The following is a 24,735-nucleotide window of genomic DNA, read 5'->3' as shown; positions in this document are numbered from 1 at the left end:
GAAACAGAGGGAATCAAGTCACTTTATTGGCCCGAGGGAATGGAAATTAGGGGCCGAAACAAACATCTACTGGGATAAAGTAAGTGGCGTGAGTGAGATTGCAGCACGAAATGATCTCTGTGAACCTAGCTGGTCAGCGGCAAGTATCTCATGGTAGAGACTCTATGTGGACAGCATGGAGGAGAGAGGAGAAGGGCAGCCTTCGGAGCCGAAAGCCCAGCTCTCCTGAAAGGCACAGCCATGGAGCAAGAGCGGAAAGCCTTTTATTTGGAGGCTGGCCTATTTCTTTATGGCTAAACCCACTTTGCCTGTTTCCAGAGCCTCCTGGCTTGCATGAGCAGAACGAACAGGCTTCCTCCTGGTTTAGGCACTCTTGCACCAGCCTAACCTGCAGCGTAGGGAGGTGGACTGCTATTCCACCTCTAGAGTTAGGGAGGGCGGGGCCTGAGCCAGGGGAACGGAGTCCAATAATTACTGAGCAACCCCCCTGCTTACATTCCCTGCCGAGTTCTACATAAACAATCAGCTGAAAAGACTGTCCCCTTTTCATAGTTTTCACCACTGGGTGTTTTCAGAAGCAATTTAAACACTGGCAAACATAAAGGAAAGCTTTTATCCCTTCTCTAACCTCTGAAAGGAAGCCGTGGATTTAAACACCATATGAATAGTGGGGAACAGAGCCCAGAGACATAAAAGGTGGAGGGAAGGGTGAGATGTTGAAAGCCAGTGAGTTGACAGGGGGTGGAACACAGGCTAAGGTGATGGGATCGGAGCTTTGGAGGGTGAGGGAGGAGGAGGAGGGAAGAAACAGCTGGGTGCCAACCCCAGAAGGGCAGGAGGAAGGCGAATAGCTCTCCCCCAGGAGGGAGGGGGGAGGTGGGGCCGGGGCGGAGGAAACCTGGGAGACTTCTGCTAGGATGAAGTCACCACCCTTTTGGGAGGCGGATGTGGAAGAAGATGGCCTTTACTTTGTATTCAAATCTAATACACTATTTAGAACACAATGTACTAAATGTCATATACAATTTAATTTTGTGTAATTAAAATTCCTATCAGCTAGGGAGAGCCTGAGGCACGGGTGCTGCACTTGCGGAAAGCCAGGACCAGAGTGTTCCACGTCTCCTTCCCTTGTTGGTCTTTTGGCCCTAATTCCTCTCTGTCTTTTCCTCCCTTGATTCTGTCTTCGTTCCCCTTGTCTCTGTCACCCTCCCCCCTCTTATTTCCTTCTTCCTCCTGGTTTGACCCCACAGGCAGCCTGGACTTTCACTCCGAAACAGCCAGGTGGCTCCCCTGCAGCAGGACGGCTGTCACTGCTGCCTGCAACCCCACAGGGCCTCCCAGAGCCGAGGTGACAGCCTGGGCCTCAGGGAAGCCCATGTCGCACGGGCGGTTGTCCAGCTGCTCAGGCCTGCACAGGGGCGGGTCCCCTCCTAATCTTATCCTCACACAACCCTGGCAACGGCACAGGGCTGCCTGGTGTTTAGCAAGGGGAGGTGGAGTGTGGTCCTCCCCCAGGAGAGGCAGCAGGCGACTTCCCTATTGAAAACACAGCTGTGGCAAGGGAGATAGACAGGAAACCTGACCCAGCCCTCTGGCAGGGATTGCCGTGGGAGTGCCAACTACTGTGGAATAACAGGCCCAGCCCTGCAGGCTCGGGCACGCTGTGCTGTGGGCCACAGCAACCACAGGCTCTGAGGCCTCTGGCTGCTCCAGGAGGGCGGGGTGCCAGGACAGAGACGCCCTCAGGCCTGGGAAGGCAAACTTGGAGGTGGGGTGGAGGGGACTTGAGGACTGGGTGACACAAAACCTGGTTTAGTTATTAGTGGAGTTAAGTTACTCATTTCCTTGCTCTCTTTGAGGCTCAGTTTCTTCATCGGAAAAATGGAAACAATACTTGCCCTATTTACTTAAACAGGTTGTTTTGAGGACTATATGGATGATGCCTTTCCGAGTTAGACCTGGGTTCAAACCTGAAACCCTACCGTTGCCACATGTTAGCTGACCTTGGCCTCTGTTTTCTCACCTGGGAGGCACAAGACTACAACCTACTTCCTAGCACCCTGTTAAGACTGGAATGAGCTAGTGTAGTGCCTGGTTTATGATACATTTCTCAGTAAATGTTACCCGTTGTCATCATCAAATAGGACAGTTTTGTGCAAGCATTTTGTAAACTATGGTGTGTTCTTTAAAAATGTAGGACGTTATTCTTATGCAGACTGGCTGAAATTCTGGGCTCCAAGCAACATTTGGTAAAGGGATTCCTCTTCCAATTTCCTCTCCCCCTAAGAAAGTTCCCCTTTCCTCCTGTGGTCCTCTGGAGGCTTCAGCAAGAGGCTGCTCCCATGACCCCCTCCCCTCCCGTCCCGTCCCCTCCCCTCCCCTCCTGTCCCCTGCCTCCCCTCCCTTCCTCTCCTGTCCCCTCCTGTCCCCCCCCTGCCTTCCATGTTTCCTCTAGAGCCCAGCTCAATTCCTCCAAGGAGTACTGTGTCACTAGTCCAACCCCACCTTCATCTTTCTCTGGGTTCTCCTGTGACTTAGTTGTAACTGGTCCTTGCATGCCGCTGCTTATAGATTCAGACTGCTTGAGTTCAAAGCCCACATATTAACTCTGTGACATTGGGGTAAGTAATTTAACCTTACTAGGCCTCAGTTTTCTCGTCTGGGAAATGGAGGGAAATTGCAATAACTATCTCATTAGGCAGTTTAGAGGATCAGATGAGACCCTGTTCCTGAGGTAGTCAGCATGATGCCTGGTGCATTGTAAGTGCTCAATGGAGGGCAAGTATGGCTTTTATGCCACTGTGTGTTTAATATGAACATTTTTATTCCCTGACTTGAGTGTAAGCTCTTTATTATTTCCCCTTTCCCTCCCTCCCTCCCTCTGTGTCTCTCTCTTTCCTTCCTTCCTTCCTTCCTTCCTTCCTTCCTTCCTTCCTTCCTTCCTTCCTTCCTTCCTTCCTTCCTTCCTTTCTTTCTTTCTCTCTTTCTCTCTTTCTTTCTTTCTTTTCTTGAGAGACAGGTCAAGTGTAAGCTTTTGAAAAGTGGGTTATGAGCCTAGGCAACATGGCCAAACTCTATCTCTACAAAAAATACAAAAATTAGCCAGGTGTGGTAGTGCACGCCTGTAGTCCAGGAGGCTGAGATAGGAGGACTGTTTGAGCCCGGGAAGTCAAGGCTTCAGTGAGCTGTGTTCATGCCACTGCACTCCAACCGTTGACAAAGCAAAACCTTGTCTCAAAAAGGAAAAAAAAAAAGTCTTTTTTGCCATATCATGAATTGTGATATACATGTAGTGGGTACTCAGTAGATACCCTGAATACATTTTCCTTTTCATTTTGGTTAAGTTGTTTGTAAATTTGCAGAGTGACGTTACTTCACAATGATGGCATATTACTTTTCTTTATTTTCACAGGGAAGATAACTAATATTTAGTAAACACTTATTTTTGCATCATGCTGAAAACTTTTACATATTATCTCCTCTAACTTTCACAGGAAAATCAAACCCCTAGGGTAGGTGTAATTATCCCCATTTTACCCACAAGAAAACTAGGGCTCAAAAAGATTGAGTAACTTGACTAGGATTACATAGCTGCCAGAGTTGGAATTCAGACTCAGGTCTGTTTGACTCTAAGATCTTGTTTCGTTTTATTTATATTGTTCATGCCTTTCAGTAACATTGTCTTTGTAGAGCAGATTCTAAACTTTAATTTTATTTACTGTTTATACCAACACCATATGAACCCTTGGTGTTCAATAAAATTGGTAAACTGCCAGTTGATTACCCAAAAAATTTGGAAGTGCAGAGTCCTTTGAACAAGCCAAAGCTTTAACCGAAAGTAGTACTTTGATCCCTGTGACCTATTGCACTAAAAGTTTGGTTACTTCTTTTGAAATGATTGGCTTAAAGGCTTCATTTTGTTTTGCCACTTTGGAAATATACTCCCTCCCCTGCTCCCAGTTGGAAAGATTGCTCCTGAGACCCAAACCTTCTTATTTTAAGGAATCTTGGTTTATAGAATATTGAACAATAATGATCTTTCGAGAATGAATCTTTTGAAAATAATGGATCTCTTAGGAATGAAAATCCTTTGTAACAAAGGCAGCTAAGTATTAAATAAACCAAAAAATCAGCAGTGAAGTGCTGTCGGTGTGTCACCAGGCCTGGGGCCACATTCCCATTCCTTGCACACATATGCACGTGCACACACACACACACACACACACGCAGTAACTTCTCTTTGTCCCAGAACTGTGGGATGTAAAAGACTTCAGGCACAGTGATGAAGCTAGCACATTCCGTATTTACTGTCTTCCCTCCTTCCTCGCTCAGCCTTGGCTTCTGCTCTGCCAGGCCCCAGGACCCTGCTCCGTGCCACTCTCCTGGCCCCAGTGGCAGAGGATCTGCTGGCAGTCCCTGCTGCTCAGTGGAGTTTTAGTCTGCATGTTACTCTGTAGGGCGTGTGCAAGTGGGGGAGGATGAGTGAGAACTGAGATTACATCGTCCCTGTTCCAAAGGCTTCCCTGAAGTTAAACCTGATACAGCCCTTTTAGGGTAACGATGTGAGATCAGAAGGGCAGCCAACAAGCCACGTGTCTAGCAGCCACCCTTGGGAAATGGAGTTGCTTGCTTTTCCGTTAGACACTTCTCCGTACTAGAATTTCACATATATTAAGCAATTAGACCATGCCTGGAATTGGACTAGAGAGAAAGTGATCACATTTTAATTATCAACAAGCTCAGTATCTACATGTTGATGAGAAGTATTCATACTCATAAAACAAGGGAAGCACCAATTCTTTTTTTTTTTTTTTTTTTTGAGACAGGGTCTCTGTCTCCCAGGCTGGAGTGTAGTGGTGTGATCATGGCTCACTGCAGCCTCAACTTCTTGGGGCTCGGGTGATCCTCCTACCTCAGCCTTCTGAGTAGCTGGGACCACAGGTGTGCCCACACCTGCCTAATTTTTGTATTTTTCTGTAGAGACGGGGTTTCACCATGTTACTCAGGCTGGTCTCAAATTCCTGGGCTTGAGTGACCTGCTGGCCTCAGCTTCTCACAGTGCTGGGATTACAGGCACGAGCCACCGTGCCCAGTCACCCATTCTTATAAACATATCAACATGTATATATCCCTCCAGATCCAACAAACCAAACAGAGAATTGTTGTTGCAACCCAGAAAAGAGCTGTTCATGAGGCCAGGTGTTGTTAAGACACAGACTTGGAGCCAGACAGATCGGGTTCAAATCTTGACTCTGTCACTTAATAGCAATGTGACCCTGGGCAAGTGTCCTCTCTGTGCCTCAGTTTTCTCATTTGTAAATGAGGATAATAATAGTGCCTATATTCTGGGGTTTGTTCTGACAATTACATTAAATGGGTTAATATTTTTCAGGCGATTAAAATAGTGCCAGCACATCATAAATTCTATTTAATGTTTGCCAAATATATATGCGTACGTGATCTTTCTCTGGTGTATGTGTATTCCCATGATGTTAGACGCTGCAGCCTGAGGGCCCATAGTTAAACCAAAACGCTTTTGAATATAACACAGTCTAAGCCCCAAAACTCAACTTCATCTCCGCTCTGTTATCAAGGGTGTCTACAAGCAAGGGGTACTTGGTGTCTTGTCCTGTATTTGGATTCTTACTGAACTGCAGAAACCCCACAGACTTACCAGTGCGGGAGGCCAATTTATCTTTATACCTCAAGAGCTGAGCCTTCTTATTAAACTATGTATGCTCATATTTAGAGATATTTACTATGTGCAATGCACTGTGGTGATATGAAGATGAATAAGACTTAGTCCCCGCTCAGGAATGCTGTTTGTATTCCATATACAGGTTTGATAACTTCGGGCAAGGGGTTAAGCATTTCTGCATACGCTAGACAACTCCTCATTGTTTTATAGGCTTTTCTCTCTGAAAGCAAAGTCCATTTCCCTGAACATCAGGAGAGGGCCATCTGCCATGCCAGAGTAGTGGATGAGAGGTATTTCCATTTAAGACTGCTATTTTCTGGTATATGTATGTTTTGTGAGAATCTACTCCTAAAATGTATTTGGCAATAGATAAATTTACAAAATAGAAGCTAGGTGGCTTGAGATAAAACATGTTCTTCTCTTCTTTTCCCCCCAAAGTTTTCCTTTCTCTCCAATCCTTCAGATATGTTTCTTTTTAGACAATGATCATTAAAGCCAGATGTGGGCCTTTTCAAACTCACAACATGGCACAGGCTCAGATCTGGGAGAGTTGTAAATGCTTCTGGCGTTTGAAGAGGCAGGCTTTCCCAGTAAAGACAGAAATATTCGGACTAGCACAGTTGGATTTTATACTGTATTTGTCTATGTCTTAATTGGAATTCCTAAGATGTGATTTTTAACTTAATGGTCAATGACTTAGGTTGCAGTCTGTAGAATAGGGCCACAGGCCATTAGTTATACCCTGTGCAGGAACTCTTTATGATAAAATATTGCTGTAACTTTCTGTTAATCTTACTTACAGTTCCTTCCTGCTTTATTCCATAAAACGTCTTGCCCAGTTTAGTTTCCTAAGTGTAGCTCTGATAAAATTACTCTCCTTGTCATAAAACTTCAATGATACCCCATTACTTAGAGTATCAAATATATCTTTAACTCAACATTCTTCAAAATATAGTACAACTCTAACTTCAGCTTCTCCCACTAATCATATATGGTTTGTCATAATCATATAGATATAAATGTATGTATATATGTATTTCTGTATTCTAGCCAATGAGACTTTGTTTATTAAACACCTGTTATATGTCAGGTACAGTATTAGACCCTGGGGGGTTCAAAGATAACTACGATTTTTATTCTAAAGTAGTTTAGGGTTTAGTAGTGGAACTAGGCATTTGAGTAAATGCTAGAGGTAAAATGTGTTATTAGATACTAAAAGAGAGAAGTTGCCTGTATTGTCTACTCCTGGGCAAACCTTATGGTAAAAAAAAAAAAAAGCCCTGGCTGGGCATGGTGGCTCACGCCTGTAATCCCAGCACTTTGGGAGGCCGAGGCGGGCAGATCACTTGAGGTCAGGAGTTCAAGACCAGCCTGGCCAACTTGGAGAAACCCTGTCACTACTAAAAATACAAAATTAGCCGGGCGTGGTGGTGGTGCGTGCCTGTAATCTCAGCTACTTGGGAGGCTGAGGCACAAGAATCACTTGAACCCGGGAGGTGGAGGTTTGCAGTGAGCCAAGATCATGCCACTGTACTCCAGCCTGGGTGAGAGTGAAACCCTGAAGAAAGAGAGGAAGAGGAAGGGAAAGAAGAAAGGAAAGAAGGGAAAGAAGAAAGGAAAGAAGAAAAGAAAGCCCGGATTGTGGTTTGTTTATTGGCTGTGAGTTTTCCTCTCAGCTTCTCCTGTCTGTTCTGGCTCCATGCTTTCGTCCAGCTCACATATAATCTACCCTCCCCAGAGACCCAGTGCCCAATCCATGCAGCCCCATCTCCCTGGCCCACCCTCCTTTCCACAGGTCAGATTCTTGCTGTCCTGTCCTCTGGACTCTTGTCATCATCTCTTAAGTACCCTCCCTGCCTCAAACAGCTGCCAGAGGGGTTTTTCTGGAAACCTCGGTCTGATTATGTTACTCCCCAGGTGAGATCCTCCACAGCTCCCTCTTGGCTACAAGATTAATCCAAACAAACAGAAGTGTGAGGTGCCAGGCCGGTGATGATGAGACCCATGCTCAGTCTCTGGCACCTCTGTGCCTCCCTCGCCCGAAGTTCGAGTGCATTGTGGTGCCTCAGTCTGGCCTGCTGGGGTGGCATCCAGACCTGAGGAGCAGTCCTGCAACCTCCTTCCCTCCTCAGAGCTGCAGGCGACAGTGTCAGTGTCTCCCAGGGGTAAGCCCCAGCTGTCCCACCTAGAAAAGGGGCCCCAGAAAGTGGTGGTGTCTCTTTCTCAGTGCTTTCCTGCCCTTGATGCAGGAACCACAGAGGAAGCTCCTTTGGCTACTGGTTTCTGGGCTTCAGGCCTTCCTTTTCTTAGTCCGCTTTCCGTGGGCTCCTAGCAGCACGGACCTCGTGGCTCTGCCGCTGGCCTGCACTTCTCATCCTGCCTTGTTTAAACTTGATAACTGAACTCTGGACTCCTCCCTCTTGACTCACTGAGGGAAGTCTATGGATGTTCTCCTTGGAACTGCCCCTGTGAGAGGCTCTGTTACTGGGAAGAGGGAGCAGAGGTAGAAGAAGCTGGAGGGGTCAGTGGGAGCCAGTTTGCCCCGTTCCCCATGCGAAGGAGCTTAAACTTCATCCTCAGCTGATGGGCAGGTGTGGAATGTCAGTAGGGGCGTCCCGTGGTCAGCGTTGTGTTTTAAAACAATCACTATCAGCAGTCAGGAGCCACGGAGCCCAGTTGGGAGACTCAGAATTGAGGTGAGTGACAGCGAGAACCAGAAACAAGGCTGGACACATGGCTTGTGGCTGTAATCCCAGCATTTTGGGAAGCTGAGGCAGGAGGCTTATCTGAGGCCAGGAGTTTGAGGCTGCAGTGAGCCATGATCATGCCACTGCACTCCAGCCTGGGCAACAGAACAAGACCCTGTCTCAAAAAAAAAAAAAAAAAAAAGAACTAGAACCATATTAGTGTCCTGGCCAGTCATTGACCTTGATGCCATGGGGCTCAGGTAGGCAGGTAAGAGGAACCATAGAGGAGCCAGGTTCCAGGATGGCACAACCAGAGTTTACTGACTGACACTCCAAAGGGGGTTCTGGAGCACATACTCTCTGTCCTGGCTCAGCACACACCAGGCCTCCTTGGCACTGAGGTCTGATGGTAACAGGTTGCCCCTTTCCTCCCTGGCTTTGTCCTCTGAGAGAAGGGGAAAGGGGGAAAGGAGGAGAGTTGTTTCATTCTACCATAGGCCAGCACTGAACACCGCCTGGCTGGAGATGCAAAATGAAAGCCACAGGATGTGGTTTGGGTTGTCCCTGAAAAAGACCTCTGTTTATGCATGGTAGGATATTTTCAGATGAGGCTTAATGTGAGGAAAGGGAGGCTGGCCTCTCTGAAAGGCCTGCTTCTTAAAGGCACAGTGCATTATAATATATCATGAAAAGAATAGGAGCGGCAGATGCTATAGGTTTCTTCTTTATCAGTGATGCTGTCACAGTTGTGGTTAGGCCAGAGGGCTGCTTGTCGTTTCCAAGGCTCTATTCCCAGTTCAGTCTGTAACTCATGGTGTGATGTCAGATAAGACACTTCATTTTCCCCAGACCCTACTTAATAATCTGTAAAATGCTACTCCATCTTTTAGGAGGTGACAAGAGGTAGAATTAATTTGTGTTTGTGAAGTGCTTTGAGGTCCCCAGACAAAAGCCACTGTGTAAATAGCTGAGTATTCTCTACTTGGATTGAACCTGTGGGTTCGCAGTCATACTTGCATGTGGTTACAAAGTGGGTAGACTGGTTTTCATGATTTCATATTCAGATCCTTGGAGGATACTTATTTCCTTTCGGTTTCTTTCCTTCTTTCCTCCTAAATAAAAATATTATTTACTAGGCCAGGTGTGGCAGCTCATGCCTGTAATTCTAGCATGTCGGGAGGCTCAGGTGGGAAGATCATTTGAGGCTGGTTTGCAACCAGTCTGGGCAACATAGCAAGACTCCTTGTCTATAAAAAGTGAAGAAATTACCTGGGTGTGGTGGCGTACACTTGTAGTCCCAGTTATTCAGGAGGCTGAAGTAGGAGGATCCTCAGAGTTCAGGAGGGCAAGGCTGCAGTGAGCTATGATCATGCCACTGCACTCCAACCTGGTGACAGGACAAGACCCTGTCTGAAACAAAACACATTTAAGAATTAAAAAGTTTGGAGCTAAGAATGGGCATGGTGGCTCATGCCTGTAACCCTAGCACTTTGAGAGGCCAAGGCAGAGGATCGCTTGAGGTCAGGAATTTGAGATTAGCCTGGGCAACAAAGTGAGACCCCGTCTCTACAGAAAATTAAAAAATTAGTGAGGTGTGGTGGTGCACGCCTGTAGTTCCAGCTACTTGGGAGGCTGAGGGGAGAAATCACTTGAGCCCAGGTGTTTGAGGTTACAGTGAACTATGATGGTGCCTCTGTGCTTCAGCTGAGGCAACAGAGTGAGACCTGTTTCAAAAACAAAAAAGAAAAAATGGAGCTATACAGAGAATAAAATAATGAATAGCAAGGTTCCCATCAACCAAAATGAACAAATGTTGACTTTTTTTACATTTAACAATTTTTATTTGCATTTAAAAGTATTTTTTAAATAGTCTAACAACATACCATGAGGTATATGTGGGCTTTAAACCTTGTTTGTTTTTAAAATAAAATAAATAGCACATTTGTATTTCCTTCATCCCACCCACCCTGCCACCCCTCCAGCCCATTTACCTCCCTCCAGCCCCTGAGGTGGCTACTGTCATGGGTACATGCCCTCCCTGTTCATGTGTGGGCCCATGTGTGGGTGGGTGTAGTTTATCTTCCTACATGTATAGGGGAACTAGGCCAAAAATGATGCGAGTGGACAGAGAATGGAGTTCAGAGTCAAGCTGACCAGGGTTGGAGACCTGGCTCTCCCGCTTTTGGCCTATGTCCTTTGGCCTCTTTGAACCTGTTTACCGATCTGCAACGTGGCAATTATTAGCTTACAGCATTGTTGTTAACATTGGAGATAATGGTAAAGTGGCTGGCTTAATAAATGGTAACTGACATTATTAACCATTTCTGTTTTTATCTCTTTTTCTAGATGGAAAGCCCTTTGAGAACAGAGACCCTGCCCGCAGCGTGTATCCCTTTGTATAATTTACAATGTAGCCTACCTAACTTTTTTTAAACACTGGTTCTTGCTCTGTCACTCAGGCTGGAGTTCAGTGGTGTGTCACAGCTCACTGCAGCCTAAACCTTCCAGACTTAAGCAATTGTCCCACCTCAGCCTGCTGAGTAGCTGGGACTATAGGCACATATCACCGTGCCTGGCTAATTTTTTTTTTTTTTTTAATTCTTGTAGAGTTGGGGGTAGGGTCTCTCTATGTTGCCCAGGCTGATCTCAGACTCCTGGACTCAAGTGATCCTCCTGCCTTAGCTTCCCAAAGTGCTGGGATTACAGGTGTGAGCCCCTGTGCCTGGCCAGTTTGTTTCTTGAGGAAATGATTGCAATGCCTGAGCTTCGCTTCCCAGCCTCAGTTCAGATGCATGTAAGGGCTGTTGCAAAAGCTAACTGTGTTCTCAGTACACCTGGAGAACACGGGGAACCATCTGGCTGAGGACAGAAGCAGTGATGAGAAGAGGCCTTTCAAATTTTCCCCCGGGTTCTGTTATTGTCTATTCAAGTTACACATTAATTCAATATAGTGGCAGGAAGGAGGAGACACAGAGCCACTTCATGGGATCTGTTTTCTTAACAATCATGCCTTATGCATTGCTGTTGTTTCAGGTGCATTTTTGCAAGACTGTGCACTCACACGACCATTGAGAGGCTCATTATACAGTGGCCCTCCCAGGCCCTCCGTGGTTGGGTGTCCGTCTTTGTCAGAAAAGGGCCAGCAGGGGGCACCAAACCCGCACATTTCTGCCGGGAGAGGGCGTCTGGGTGAGGGACAGGGCCTGAGGCTCATGTTCCTTCCCTCCCTTTGCTGGTATTTGGACATTTCTTTCCACAGTAGTTTTAGACTCCCACAACGGCAAGGCAGAGAGCTTTCTTTATTAAAGCAACAAACCAACAAACAAACACCCCTCTCCTTCAAACCTCATCTCCAACAGCAGCAGAAGCTGTCACCACAAAAAGCTATTTCATTCATCTTTTGATTTGCATTTGTTCATCTTAAATCAGGGGCCAAGGGCCAAGAGGGATAACATGATCTACCTGAACTGAACTGGAACATACTTGTCTAAGTCCTATTGTTTCCTATAAGGACCTTACAATAGTTCAGTTTATATGCGTACAGGTTAAGAATAATCATAGAGTTTCAGACCTGGGCACTAGATAAATATCATCCAGCCAGGGTTTCTGAGTCCACAGTTAGACTCCAGCCCCCAGTTTTTGACATCTAAATCTGTACACTAGCTATATTATTTTCTTAGTATTTTAATATCTACTCCTGTAAAACTTACATAAGTGGATTTAAAAAAGACCACCATCATAAATGGAAAATTACTATTTTTCAAATACATATTAAGATAAAGAATTAACATTAAAATAAGCTGGGCATAATGGCTCACACCTATAATCCCAGCACTTTGGGAGGCTGAGGTGGGCGCATCACTTGAGGCCAGGAGTTCAAGAACAGCCTTAGCAATATGGCAAAACCCTGTCTCTACGAAAAATACAAAAAGTAACTGGGTGTGGTGGTGCGAGCCTGTAGTCCCAGCCACTTGGGAGAGTGTGGTGGCAGGATCACCTGAGCCCAGGGAGGTTGAGGCTGCAGTGAGTCGTGATCATGCCACTGTATTCCAGCCTTGGTGAGAGTGAGACCCTGTCTCAAAAAACAAACAACAACAACAACAACAACAACAAAACCCCCATTAAAATAGAAACCCCTTCTCTGCCTCCCATACCACCTCACACTCCTTTATTTTGCATGTGTGGAGCCTAGGCCAGAGAAGTGACTTGAATTGCCCCATATCTTGGTGAGTTGCAGAGCTGAGATTTAGCTGGGTACATGGTCCTCTCTGGCACATGGCTATGACTAGGAAGAAAGAGTGGTTAAACCAGCAGGTCTTACTCTTTGGAATTATCTTTGACAAAGTTTTAGTAGGCAGTGCCCACTTTTAATGTTTTTAGTGTTTTTCCTACTGCTCCTGGAAGGTGAAAGCCAAGAACAGGAGGGTCTGGGTGGGGGTCTAGGCTATTTACAGTTGCATCAATTTGATTACCACTCTTTAGCAGTGAAAAGTGTTGAGTACGCACTCCCAGCAGATGTATGCTCATTTATTTGTACTTTTATACATGCATTACTGTACCAATATATTATGCTCATTGTAAAGTATACACAAATATTAAATCAAAAAACATGATAAAGAAAATGAAAGCAGTATTTTAAAATGTCTTGTTAACTGCAATGGTTTCATTACTGTTGTCAGCTAATAATATCTTGAGCACAATTACACTTAGGGTTAGATTCCTCATTAGCAACAGCATGCGCCAAGCCATGTTTCAAATAGTCTTTTGGTAATTTGAAAACTTTTTGGCTGGCTCGTGAGATCTGATTATATTGCCTCTGAAATGTGGCTAACAACTTGTCAGGTCTGCCTCTTTCTTGCTGTTTGTCTTATTTTGCATTATTTCTTCAGCCCACAGTTTCTTTTTAGAAAAAAATTTAAGCCTCTTGCCCACTTTGGGGATAGTTAAACGCTGAATCTTCTCTGTAGTTCCACTTACCCAGGCGTGTCTATATAATAGGCCACATCATGCTGAATGAGAGCTGAGAAGTGGAATCGCCACTGTCAACCCATCCATGTTGTGGGATGCCCACTCTTCCCCCAGGATCACTCAAGACCTTGTGACTTGTGGTCACTAATGAGTGGACCAAGTGAAGGTATGAAGATCGTTGCTTAGAGTGAATATTAATAAAACTTAGCTTATTATGTATTTAATTGTATAAAAATAAATATATAAACATTTTAGTATTTTCTTCTTGTACCCTCTGGATTGTGTTTTATGACCCACAAATGTAGAGAAAAAAAATCCATGCACTACCTGGGTGCGGTGGCTCACCCCTGTAATCCCAGCACTTTGGGAGGCTGAGGTGGGCGGATCATGAGGTCAAGAGATTGATACCATCCTGGCCAACGTGGTGAAACCCCATCTCTACTAAAAATACAAAAATTAGCTAGGCATGGTGGCGCGTGCCTGTAGTCCCAGCTACTTGAGAGGCTGAGGCAGGAGAATTGCTTGAACTGGAAGGTGGAGGTTGCAGTGAGCTGAGATTGTGCCACTGCACTCCAGCCTGGTGACAAAGTGAGACTCTGACTCAAAAAAAAAATAAAAAAAATCCACGCACTTTGGCTTGGCACATAAAGCCCTTCACAACTCAACTTACCTTGCTGACTTCATAGTCAACTCCAGGTGCTACCATTGGGCCACATCTATGGGCTTCCCACAAGACTATGAACCCTAGAGGACCGATATTGCATCTTATTCATCCTTGTGTTTTCAAAGCCTAGCTCTGGTCTTGAACTCCAGCCTCAAGCGATCCTCCCAGCTTGGCCTCCCAAAGCACTGGGGTTACTGGTGTGAGCCATGGCATCGAGGCTTTTTTGTTTGCTTTTCAGCCCCTAGAGGTCTCTTCTAGACCCCCTCTTACTCATTCAGTCACTGTGACAACCTTATGACATATGCAGGGCAGGAGGCCTAGCCTCGTTTTATGCTGAGGAAACTGAGATTCAGAGATACACAACAACCCCTGCAGCTCCAGAGATGCTAGAGATGAAAGGTTCCTAGGTCTCAAAGCAAAAGGGCTGCCATGAAGAGTCATGGGCTTTCTGCCTTTGGGGTTGGGCTCTGCAAACCCTCTGCATGCCCCAGGCAGTGGTGCTGGCCCTCCACGTCTCTGTAGGCTTCCCCAGACAGCCTGGCCCCTGCATGTGTCTGCGCGGCAAGAGCCGATAAGCCATTCGGCGCCTGCCACGGACAGAACAGCGCTGAACAGATGGGGCAGATTGTAAACTTTGCAGCACATTTTCCTACCCTCTGCCATCATCGCATCATCCCCGCCAGAAAATCTGTCTCTAGGCAGTGCTACAGTGACACACTCTTTCCTTGTGAGCCCTTCCCAGCCCCCCTCTGTTTTTTTTGTTTTTGTTTTTGTTTTTTTTAGGAGATATAGGTATAAAGCCAGATGGCTCCACCCACTTCCCCAGCTCTGCTTCTGTTTCAGTGACAGGGAAATTAAGAGTTGTTTTTAGGGGATAGGGGAGGATTTCACCTGGATCCTGGAGATGGGGCATCTTGCATATTGTGATGGCCAGGTATGACTGTTCTGGCTGTGGAATATATTTGTGTGTGTGTGTGTGGGGGTGGGGGGGTTATCTCAGTTTCTTGCATTTCCCCCTATCTCTCTGTTCTCTTGACCTGATGGAGGTTGGCAGCGGTGGTGGGATGACCGCCATACCCCCATGGGGCAGTGCTGAGCATGCCTTGGAGCAGGAGCCTGTTCTGCACACCCCATAGTGTGTGCAGAAATGCCAACTGGGAGCCTATTTAATGGAGCCATTTCATAAATCGGGATGCTGAAACTCTGATTACACATAGCATTTTTGTAGGCTGCGGTGGGGCTGATCTCAACCCCACAGGGTTTACTCACCCCCATGGAGTGGCGTTTGATGCCTCGCCTTCCAGGACGTTTCTCTCTGAGGGGAAATATATTCCTTTTTTTGTAGTTTATTATTATTATTATTTCAGTGGTTTTTGGGGAACAGGTGGTGTTTGGTTACATAGATAAGTTCTTTAGTGATGATTTCTGAGATTTTGGTGCACCATCACCTAAACAGTGTACACTGTACCCAGTGTGTAGTCTTTTATCCCTCACCCCTCCCACCCTTCCCCTTAAATCCCCATAGTCTATTATATCATTCTTATGTCTTTGTGTCCTTATAGCTTAACTCCCACCTATGAGTGAGAACATACGATGTTTGGTTTTCCATTCCTGAGATACTTCACTTAGAATAACAGTCTCGATCCGGGTTGCTGCATTTGCCATTAGGGAAATATATTCTTGTCTTTTTTATTTCTGAGCAAATCTTTGCTGAGGAGAAACACTAGAATGTTATTACTGCCAACCCAGTGGAGGTGTTAATGCTGTGTGCTGGGCCTTGGGAATAATGGGGGTGCCTTGAGGAGGGTAAGGAATGCAGAATAGACCCTTTCATCATAAAGCTTGATAAACTGAGCGATCTTTAGCAAGTGGCCGGTCAGCATGCTTATGGTTCGCTACTGAAATCTGTAGACTGGATAATGGAGTGGTGTTCATTTCTAGTGCTTAGAAGTCTGAGGTTTATGCACCTTAGAGATGAATTCTCTAGATACCCTGGGGAGGCTTTAGCAGCAGAGCCAGCCCTCACCCGAGGTGGCCACAGACTGCGGCGATTCATGAACCTCATACTTTATGATGCTCTACAGCTTTCTAAGCACTTTCAGATGCATTATTACTTCAATAAACATTAACTGAGGGCAAAATACTGGGGATGCCAGGCAGACTTGGTGCCTGCCTTCAGACCTTGTCTTATTTTTTATTTTTATTTATTTAGTTTTTTTTTTTTTTTTTTTTTTTTTTTTTTTTTTTTTTTGAGATGGAGTCTCGCGCTGTCACCCAGGCTGGAGTGCAGTGGCCGGATCTCAGCTCACTGCAAGCTCCGCCTCCCGGGTTCACGCCATTCTCCTGCCTCAGCCTCCCGAGTAGCTGGGACTACAGGCGCCCGCCACCTCACCCGGCTAATTTTTTGTATTTTTTAGTAGAGACGGGGTTTCACCGTGTTAACCAGCATGGTCTCGATCTCCTGACCTCGTGATCCGCCCGTCTCGGCCTCCCAAAGTGCTGGGATTACAGGCTTGAGCCACCGTGCCCGGCCTATTTATTTAGTTTTTTAGAGACAAGATCTCTGTCTCCCAGTCTGGAGTGCAGTGGTGCAATCATAGCTCACTGTAGCCTTGGACTCCTGGGTTCCAAGGGATCCTCCTGCTTCAGCCTTGCTGGGACTACAGGCATGCACCAACACACCTGCCTAATTTTTAAAACTTGTTTTTAGAGACAGGGTCTTTTTATGCTGTCCAGGTTGGTCTTGAACTCCGGCCTCAAGCGATCCTCCCAGCTTGGCCTCCCAAAGCACTGGAGTTACTGGTGTGAGCCATGGCATCGAGGCTTTTTTGTTTGCTTTTCAGCCCCTAGAGGTCTCTTCTAGACCCTCTCATACTCATTCAGTCACTGTGACAACCTTATGACGTATGCAGGGCAGGAGGCCTAGCCTCGTTTTATGCTGAGGAAACTGAGATTCAGAGATACACAACAACCCCTGCAGCTCCAGAGGACAAGAGGAAGAAGGAGAACTAGAAGCCAGCCTTGGGATTTCAAGTTTACTCCTCCTTTTGCTTCGTATGGAGGAATAGTGGTTAGAAACAGGTTTTCTTAAGATCCAGGCATGGTGCAATGGGTTGAATCTCTTAGTGGTACCAATTACGAGCATGTGATCTTGGTAAATTACTTTACCTTTTTAGCCTAAGTTTCATCATCTATAAAATACCTACCCCACTGGGTTGTTCTGAAGATGAAGTGAGATAAAGTTTGTAACACTGTTAGCATAGCTCTTGGCATAGAGAAAACACTTAATAAATGGCAGTTACTACTATGGTTATTGTATTAGTCTGTTCTCATGCTGCTAATAAACACATACCCGAGACTGGGCAATTTATAAAGGAAAGAGGTTTAATTGATTCACAGTACCACATGGCTGGGGAGGCCTCACAATCATGGCAGAAGGTGAATGAGGAGCAAAGGCACGTCCTACATGGAGGCAGGCAAGAGAGAGCTTGTGCAGGGGAACTCCCTTTATAAAACCATCAAATCTCATGAGACTTATTCACTACCATAAGAACAGCACAGGAAAGACCTGCCCCCATGATTCAATTGCTTCCCACCAGGTACCTCCCATGACATGTGGGGATTTGGGGAGCTACAATTCAAGATGAGATTTGAGTGGGGACACAGCCAAACCATGTCAGTTATGATTGTAAGACCTGCCTGACTTCAGATTTGGAGGTGCCAGGGAGAAGCCCAGGAGGCTTTTTGTCTACAGTGTGTGTAATTTACAATTAAACCTTCTGCTGTTTATTAAACAACATTCCATTTCATTGAAACCCTTGAAAACTTGTAGGAGGTACCCATTTGCCAAAACTGATTACTTGCTTTGTTGGCTGTGACTTATGTGAAGAAAACAAAAAAAATCCTTGCTATTAATATTAGTATTACTATTATTATTGATTATGATGACAACTTCTATTGCTACTACTACTACTAATTATTATTATTATTATTACTATTAAACTTTACCTAGATATTACCTGTATGTTTCAGGGTAGGAGAATACCACTGATACATTTCTTGCAAGTAAGAAGGACCTGGTGTGGTTTATGAGATTTGTTTTTGGAGACAGAGTCTCGCTCTGTCACCCAGGCTGGACTGCAGTGGTGTGATCTTGGCTCACTAAAACCTTTGCCTTCTGGGTTCAAGTGATTCTTCTACCTCAGCCTCTTGAGAAGCTGGGACTACAAGCCTGTGCCACCATGCCTGGCTAATTTTTTGTAATTTTAGTAGAGATGGGATTTCGCTATATTGGCCAGGCTGGTCTCAAACTCCTGGCCTCAAGTAATCTGCCCTCCTTGGCCTCCCAAAGTGCTGGGACTACAGGCATGAACCACCGTGCCTGGCCTATGTGATGTTTTTATTCAGGGTCTATAATTTTGATTTTATGTCACTGATGGAGCATCTTTATTCTCTGGTAGGGAACAGGCTTCTTTTTACTCCCATCCTGCAAAAAGAGCACTGTGAAGCAGACCACAAACCCTAGGAAGGTAAGATTTACAATAACAAGAAATTGAGAAGACTTAGTGCAGGAATTTAAGATGGGGAAACAGGTGCTTAATAACCAAGGATTCTCACTTAGAAGCAAACTTAACAGATAAGACCCCAATGACAAGTGTTCTTCACTGTGTATACTCAGTTTGAGGTAGGCACAGCAGGAAGATCAGGGTGTGAAATACTAGCACCTTTGTAAAGGCTGGTCAAGCGGGTAGCCACTGCCCTGCCTGGGGATAGAGAGCTCCTCACCAGAGGGTGCAGGAAGGAACTGGCTCTTCTTCGTGCAGCCCTGCATAATTCTTCCGGAGATAACTGTCTCACCCTTTTTTTGGCACATCAGCTATGGGCCCTCACTGCAGGAACAGTGATTTCAAACAACCTAATCCACAGGGCTAATCCTGGCTGGCAAATTCTATTTTTGCAAAGGTACATAATATAAAATAGAAAGATGAACATGCCGGGTTACATGCAAATTCATCTGTCCCTCCCTGTCTCCCTCCCTCTCTTCCTCCCTTCCTTCCTTTCTCCCTCCCTTCCTTTCTCTCCCTCCCTCCCTCCCTTCCCGCTTACCCCCCTTCCCCACTTTTCCTCTTTTCCTCCCTTCTCCCTTCCTCCCTTCCTTTGGAGTCTTACTTTGTCACCCAGGCTAGAGTGCAGTGGCACGATCTTGGCTCACTGCAACCTCTGTCTCCCGGGTTAACTCAATTCTCCAGCCTCAGCCTCCCAAGTAGGTGGGATTACAGGCATGCACCACCACACCCAGTTAATTTTTGTATTTTCAGTAGAGATGGGTTTTCATCTTGTTGGCCAGGCTGGTCTCAAACTCCTGGCCTCAAATGATCTGTAAACTCCAGGCCTCAAGTGATCTGCCCACCTTAGCCTTCTGAAGTACTGGGATTATAGGCATGAGCCACCACACCGGTTCCCTCCCTCCCTCCTCCCTCCCTCCCTCCCTCCCTCCCTTCCTTCCTTCCTTCCTTCCTTCCTTCCTTCCTTCCTTCCTTCCTTCCTTCCTTCCTTCCTCCCTCCCTTCCTTCCTTCCTTCCTCCCTCCCTTCCTTCCTTCCTCCCTTCCTTTTCTTCCTTCCTTCCTTCCTCCCTCCCTTCCTTTTCTACCTACCTTCCTTCCTTCCTTCCTCCCTCCCTCCCTCCCTTTCTCTCTATCCTTTCCTTTCCTTTCCTTCCTTCCTTCCTTTCTTTCTATCGTTTCCTCCCTTCCTTCCTTCCTTCCTTCCTTCCTTCCTCCTTCCCTCCCTTTCTCTCTCTCCTTTCCTTCCTTCCTTCTTTTTCCTTTCCTTCCTTCCTTCTTTCCTTTCCTTCCTTCCTTCCTCCCTCCCTGCCTCCCTCCCCTCCTTCCTTCCTTCCTTCCTTCCTTCCTTCCTTCCTTCCTTCCTTCCTTCCTTCCTTCCTTCCTTCCTTCCTTCTTTCTTTCTTTCCTTCCTCCCTCCCTCCCTCCCTGCCTTCCCTTCTCTTTCTTTCTCTTCTCTTTCACTTTCTCTCTCTCTCTCTTCCTTCCTTCCTTCCTAGTATATTTAATGTTGTTCTTTTCATTCCTTCCTCACTTTCCTTTCTTTCAAACGCTAGGTGTTTTGTTTGGTGGCATTTGAGTCTAATTTCTCTCACTGAGGAACAACATACATGCTGTCATCTGATTTGAGCTCTCTCTGGGGTATGTTTGGATAAGTCAGGGCTTCTGTTTATTTCCCTGGTTTTGTGCTGTCCTGATTTAAGGCTTAGATAAGGGTTAAGTTTAAAGCACGTTTAATCTGTGATACATTTCTCCAAATGAAGGAGTTCACATTTTTCTGGAGCCATTTAATTTCTGCCATATTTATTTCCCCACATAAATTATCCTTTGCTGAATTGTTCTGTGCATTGGTTTTGCTGGTGCATCTTCTGCTGTACTAGTTTATTCCAATGAATATGAACCACGGTTTTCTTTGTTTTGTTTTAATTCTGTATTGGTGCCATACTAACCTGAGAAATGTCAACAGTCAGGGAGGTGCCACTTACGTGTCACCCTTGTTGGAAGAACTGTGGATCGCAATCCTGGCTGCACGTTAGAGTTACCTGGGAGCTTTTAGTAACCACCCGTACCTCACCTTCAAAGACAAAGGGCCTCACTTTCAAAAGTTCTCATTTAATTGGCCTGGAAAGGTCTCAGGCTTTAGCCTATTCCCAGAGGATTCTGAGGTACAGTGAAAGTTGAGAACCATGGCCAACCACACCACTTTCAGATCATTCTACAAGACTCAGCTCAGGTTGGTTTCCCCTGAGATGCTTTCTCTGACCGTCCTCGCACCCACCAAGCCCTGGCTCAGGGCCTTTTCTCTATGTTCACAGAGGTACCCAGGCTCTGCCTTCTTTCTAGTGCTATTCTTCTGTATTGTAATTTGTTTATTCTATCTTCTTTTTAAGTTTTAATATTTTTTATTTCAATAGCTTTTGGATTACATGTGGTTTTTGGTTACATGGATGAATTATACAGTAGCAACTTCGGAGACTTTTAGTGCCTCCATCACCCGAGTAGTGTATTCTGTCTTCTTTAAAAGCTTCTTGAGGTCAGGTACCATATTTTTTAAAAATCTTTGCTCCCTCTGCACTTAGTACATCTCTGGGCACATATGCACCAAGTGAATGTGTGAATCCGTGAAACAACACACAAATTGACCAAGAAGTTACCGCAGTCAATTTACAAGTCAGGTTGTCCCACACTTGTACCTTTTCAACTACACTGACCATATCTTTTTATAGGACTCTTTTCTCAAGATGAGCCTGCTGTCTTAGTATGTCAGAGAGTTGCCTAGTCCTGGAGCCTTTGGAGCAGAGTTTAAAAGTACGAGCTTGTTTAAATTCTAGAGAGAGCAGAAGCAAATGCTGGTGCCCTGAACTACCCACCACCGCAGAGCCTTTGAGAGGCTCATCCACCTCCCTGGATGTTCTGGTGACTGGGGCCTGAGGAGTCAAGCAGTTGCTAGGTCCTTCCTGGGGACTTGTGTTAAGACAATTGTCATCTTCTTAGCCATGGTACATGTAGCATAACACATCTCGAGATTTCCCTGAAACTCTAGAATAGAAACCTGGTCTGATACTCCAGGACTGATTCTGGCATTGAAAAGGCTGCAAATGAGTAGGATATATGCCAAAGTCCTTAGAATACCAAGCTCTCTTCTAAAGAAGTCCAATTTTTAATAAGAGGTTACCATGATGCCTTGTTTGAGAATCCATGTTGACCTTGCAGGATCATTCCAGGGATTATTTTCAAAGAGCCTTCTTAGAATGAGCCTCTTAAAAGTAAACTCCATGCATACAGGAACTTTGTTTTGCCCATCTCTGCATCTCCAGGGCATACGGCAGTGCTTGACACACAGGAGAGAGTCAGTATATTAAATTAATAGGTGGATGGCCGAATATAAAGTTCTCTTAGCTCCATCTTAGAGCTCTGCTGCAATAAGCAGAGCTCTGTGCTGGGGAAGAGGACTGCAGACATTCACAGACACTGTCATGTCTGCAGTGGGTGTGCTTTTACCCTAATAGGGGTTGAGAAACTCGTGGACAAACTTTGAACCATCACCACCATTCATCATCACCCTTAAACAAATACACGAACTGAAGAGATGGTGTTAGTACCTAATTTTCTTTAAAGTCTGGTTTTGGGGAGAAGTGAGCCTCTAACTCTTGCTGATTTTCAGTCCTCATAAATTACTGTCTGCTTAGCTGTGGGTATCAGTCCTATTGGGACCAGGGCAGCAGTGTCACACAACTTGCCTTGGCCTTCTCCATCTAGATTAGCTAAGGGTTTAGGTTGGTTATAGCTTTCTCTGCACTTGGCTATTCAGGTCATATTTACCATAAGAGTTAGCTTATACTAGAAATGATGGAGCAAGACCAAGGTCAGTTTCTGCAATTGAAATGAGGTCATGAGAACAGTCATTAAAAACCTAGAGCTGCACTGTCCAGATGGTTGCTGTGATGTTGACTTTAGGTGTCAACCTGTCTGGATCAGGGATGCCCAGCTGTTTGACTAACACTTATTTCGGGGTATGCCTATGATGGTATTTCCAGATGAGAGTGGCATTTAAATTGGTGGACTCAGTAAAGCAGATTGCCCTCCTGAATGTGAGTAGGCACCATCCAGTTTTTCAAGGGCCTGAATGGAACAGAAGGCAGAGGAAGGGAGAACTTGCCTCTTTTTCTGCCTGACTGCTTGAGCTGGGGCATCAATCTCCTCCTGTTCATGGACTGAGACTTACACTATTGGCTCCCCTGGTTCTCAGGCCTTCAGACTAGGACGGAACTACACCACCAGGCTTCCTGGGTCTCCAGCTTGCAGACGGTAGATCATGGGACCTCTTAGCCTGTATGATTGTGTGAGCCAGTTCTGAAAATTTTTCTTTCTCTATATGCATGTATGTGTATGCTTGTGTGTGTGAAAGATACAGATCACATATTATATATTTTATGTGTGTGTACATATGTTATATGTACATATGTATATAACATATGTTATATATGTAATTATATTAAATAATATATGTAATATACACATCACATATACATTTTATGTGTGTGTACTCTTCATGCAGAAGTGGCAGGCAATATGTATATATACACAATATGTATGTACACACATAAAATATATAATATGTGATATGTATAGTTTATATTATATATTATTTATTTATTTATTTATTTATTTATTTATTTATTTTTGAGACGGAGTCTCACGCTGTTGCCCAGGCTGGAGTGCAGTGGCGCGATCTCGGCTCACTGCAAGCTCCGCCTCCTGGGTTCACGTCATTCTCCTGCCTCAGCCTCCTGAGTAGCTAGGACTACAGGCGCCCGCCACCGCGCCCGGCTAATTTTTTTTTTTTGTATTTTTAGTAGAGACGGGGTTTCACTGTGGTCTCGATCTCCTGACCTTGTGATCCGCCCGCCTCGGCCTCCCAAAGTGCTGGGATTACAGGCTTGAGCCACCGCGCCCGGCCCTATATATATTATTTAATATGCATCTCCTGTTGGTTCTGTTTGTTGGGAGAACTTTGACTAACATAGTAGCTACTAGCCACATGTGGCTATTGAAATTGAAATGAATTAAAATTAAGTATAACTAAAATTGATTTTCTCAGTCACAGTCGGCCACATTTTAAGTGCTTACTAGTCAATGTAGATAGTGACTACTCTGTTGGACAGTGCAGAATAGAATATTTCCATCCTTGTAGAAAGTTCTATTGACTCGTGCTAGTTTAAAGTACCCAAAGGCCAAGGCTGTATATCCAATTGATAAACAGCGAGTCTTTCTCCCAGAGTGACTCAGCAACAGCTGCATCTTTGCCACATCTCCCCTAGCACCATTTACTATTATTATTTTGTCCTCTGTTGCTCAAGGATTCACCATGGCTTGGAAATGAAGGAAACAATTTCTCTGCTTCTACACTTTGTAAAAGTAAATAAAATTTTAGGACACCCTAAATTTATTATGCAGCACCCCACCTCTCAAGCCTTACAAAGAAAGGCTTGAGCACAACACATTAAGCCTTACATAGAAAGATGTTGAAATTCTGTTAAGCTTCCCTAAGCTTTGTTGATATAAGTGATCCCACACTTCTACATTTAGGAACACTGACTTCCATTCTTTGGAATCTGTGCTTCCCAAGCAGGCTCATCCTCAACCTTTGCTCTTGAATAAACTCTTCTTAAAATAGATTCTGATCTTTTTATTATTTTAGATGAACAACTAGTTCACATCGAGATATGTAAAAGTTAGTTTGAACCACATGGAATTGCCTTTTTTGTAGATCAGAAAAGGCATTGAATTGAATATTGTCAGTTTCATAAGGTTCAGGTTAATACAAAGTGAGAAGAGTGATAGAGGTTCTGGGACAGGAAGTGCATGCATAGCTTGTGTTCCTTTTTCAGTCTTGGATTTGTGTACTGTGAGATGGGGATAATCCAGGTGGTTTCACCTTAAGGAATGATGGTTGACTGAATTCCTGCTTATTCCTTGCCTGCCACAGCTGCGTGAAGAGAGGCTCACGTGTGTTTATGGAGAATAGTTATGGGAGAGTTAGAGTACATACAGCTGTAAGAACCAGAAAGCCTGAAAACCAATGGCTTTATACATATTGCATTCTGAACAAGCAGACTGGAGGTGGTATTTCTGGATCGGATCAGTAATTCCAC

General features: G+C 45.1%; 1 long non-coding RNA gene across 1 annotated transcript in view; it reads left to right on the top strand.

The window, feature by feature from the left end:
- The window catches only part of LOC126937492 (uncharacterized), an 88,138-nt gene extending 69,419 nt beyond the window's left edge, over window positions 1-18,719 (top strand). The window contains exons 3-4 of the long non-coding RNA XR_007719752.1: window positions 10,732-13,519; window positions 18,478-18,719. This is a non-coding gene — a long non-coding RNA (uncharacterized LOC126937492). The remainder of the gene's footprint in view (window positions 1-10,731; window positions 13,520-18,477) is intronic.
- Window positions 18,720-24,735: the final 6,016 nt, after the last annotated feature.

The sequence above is a fragment of the Macaca thibetana genome, chromosome 1, assembly GCF_024542745.1.
Source record: "Macaca thibetana thibetana isolate TM-01 chromosome 1, ASM2454274v1, whole genome shotgun sequence".
Taxonomy (NCBI): Eukaryota; Metazoa; Chordata; class Mammalia; order Primates; family Cercopithecidae; genus Macaca; species Macaca thibetana.
The sequence above is the reverse complement of the archived record's forward strand: the minus strand, read 5'-3'. Positions and strand labels throughout refer to the sequence as shown.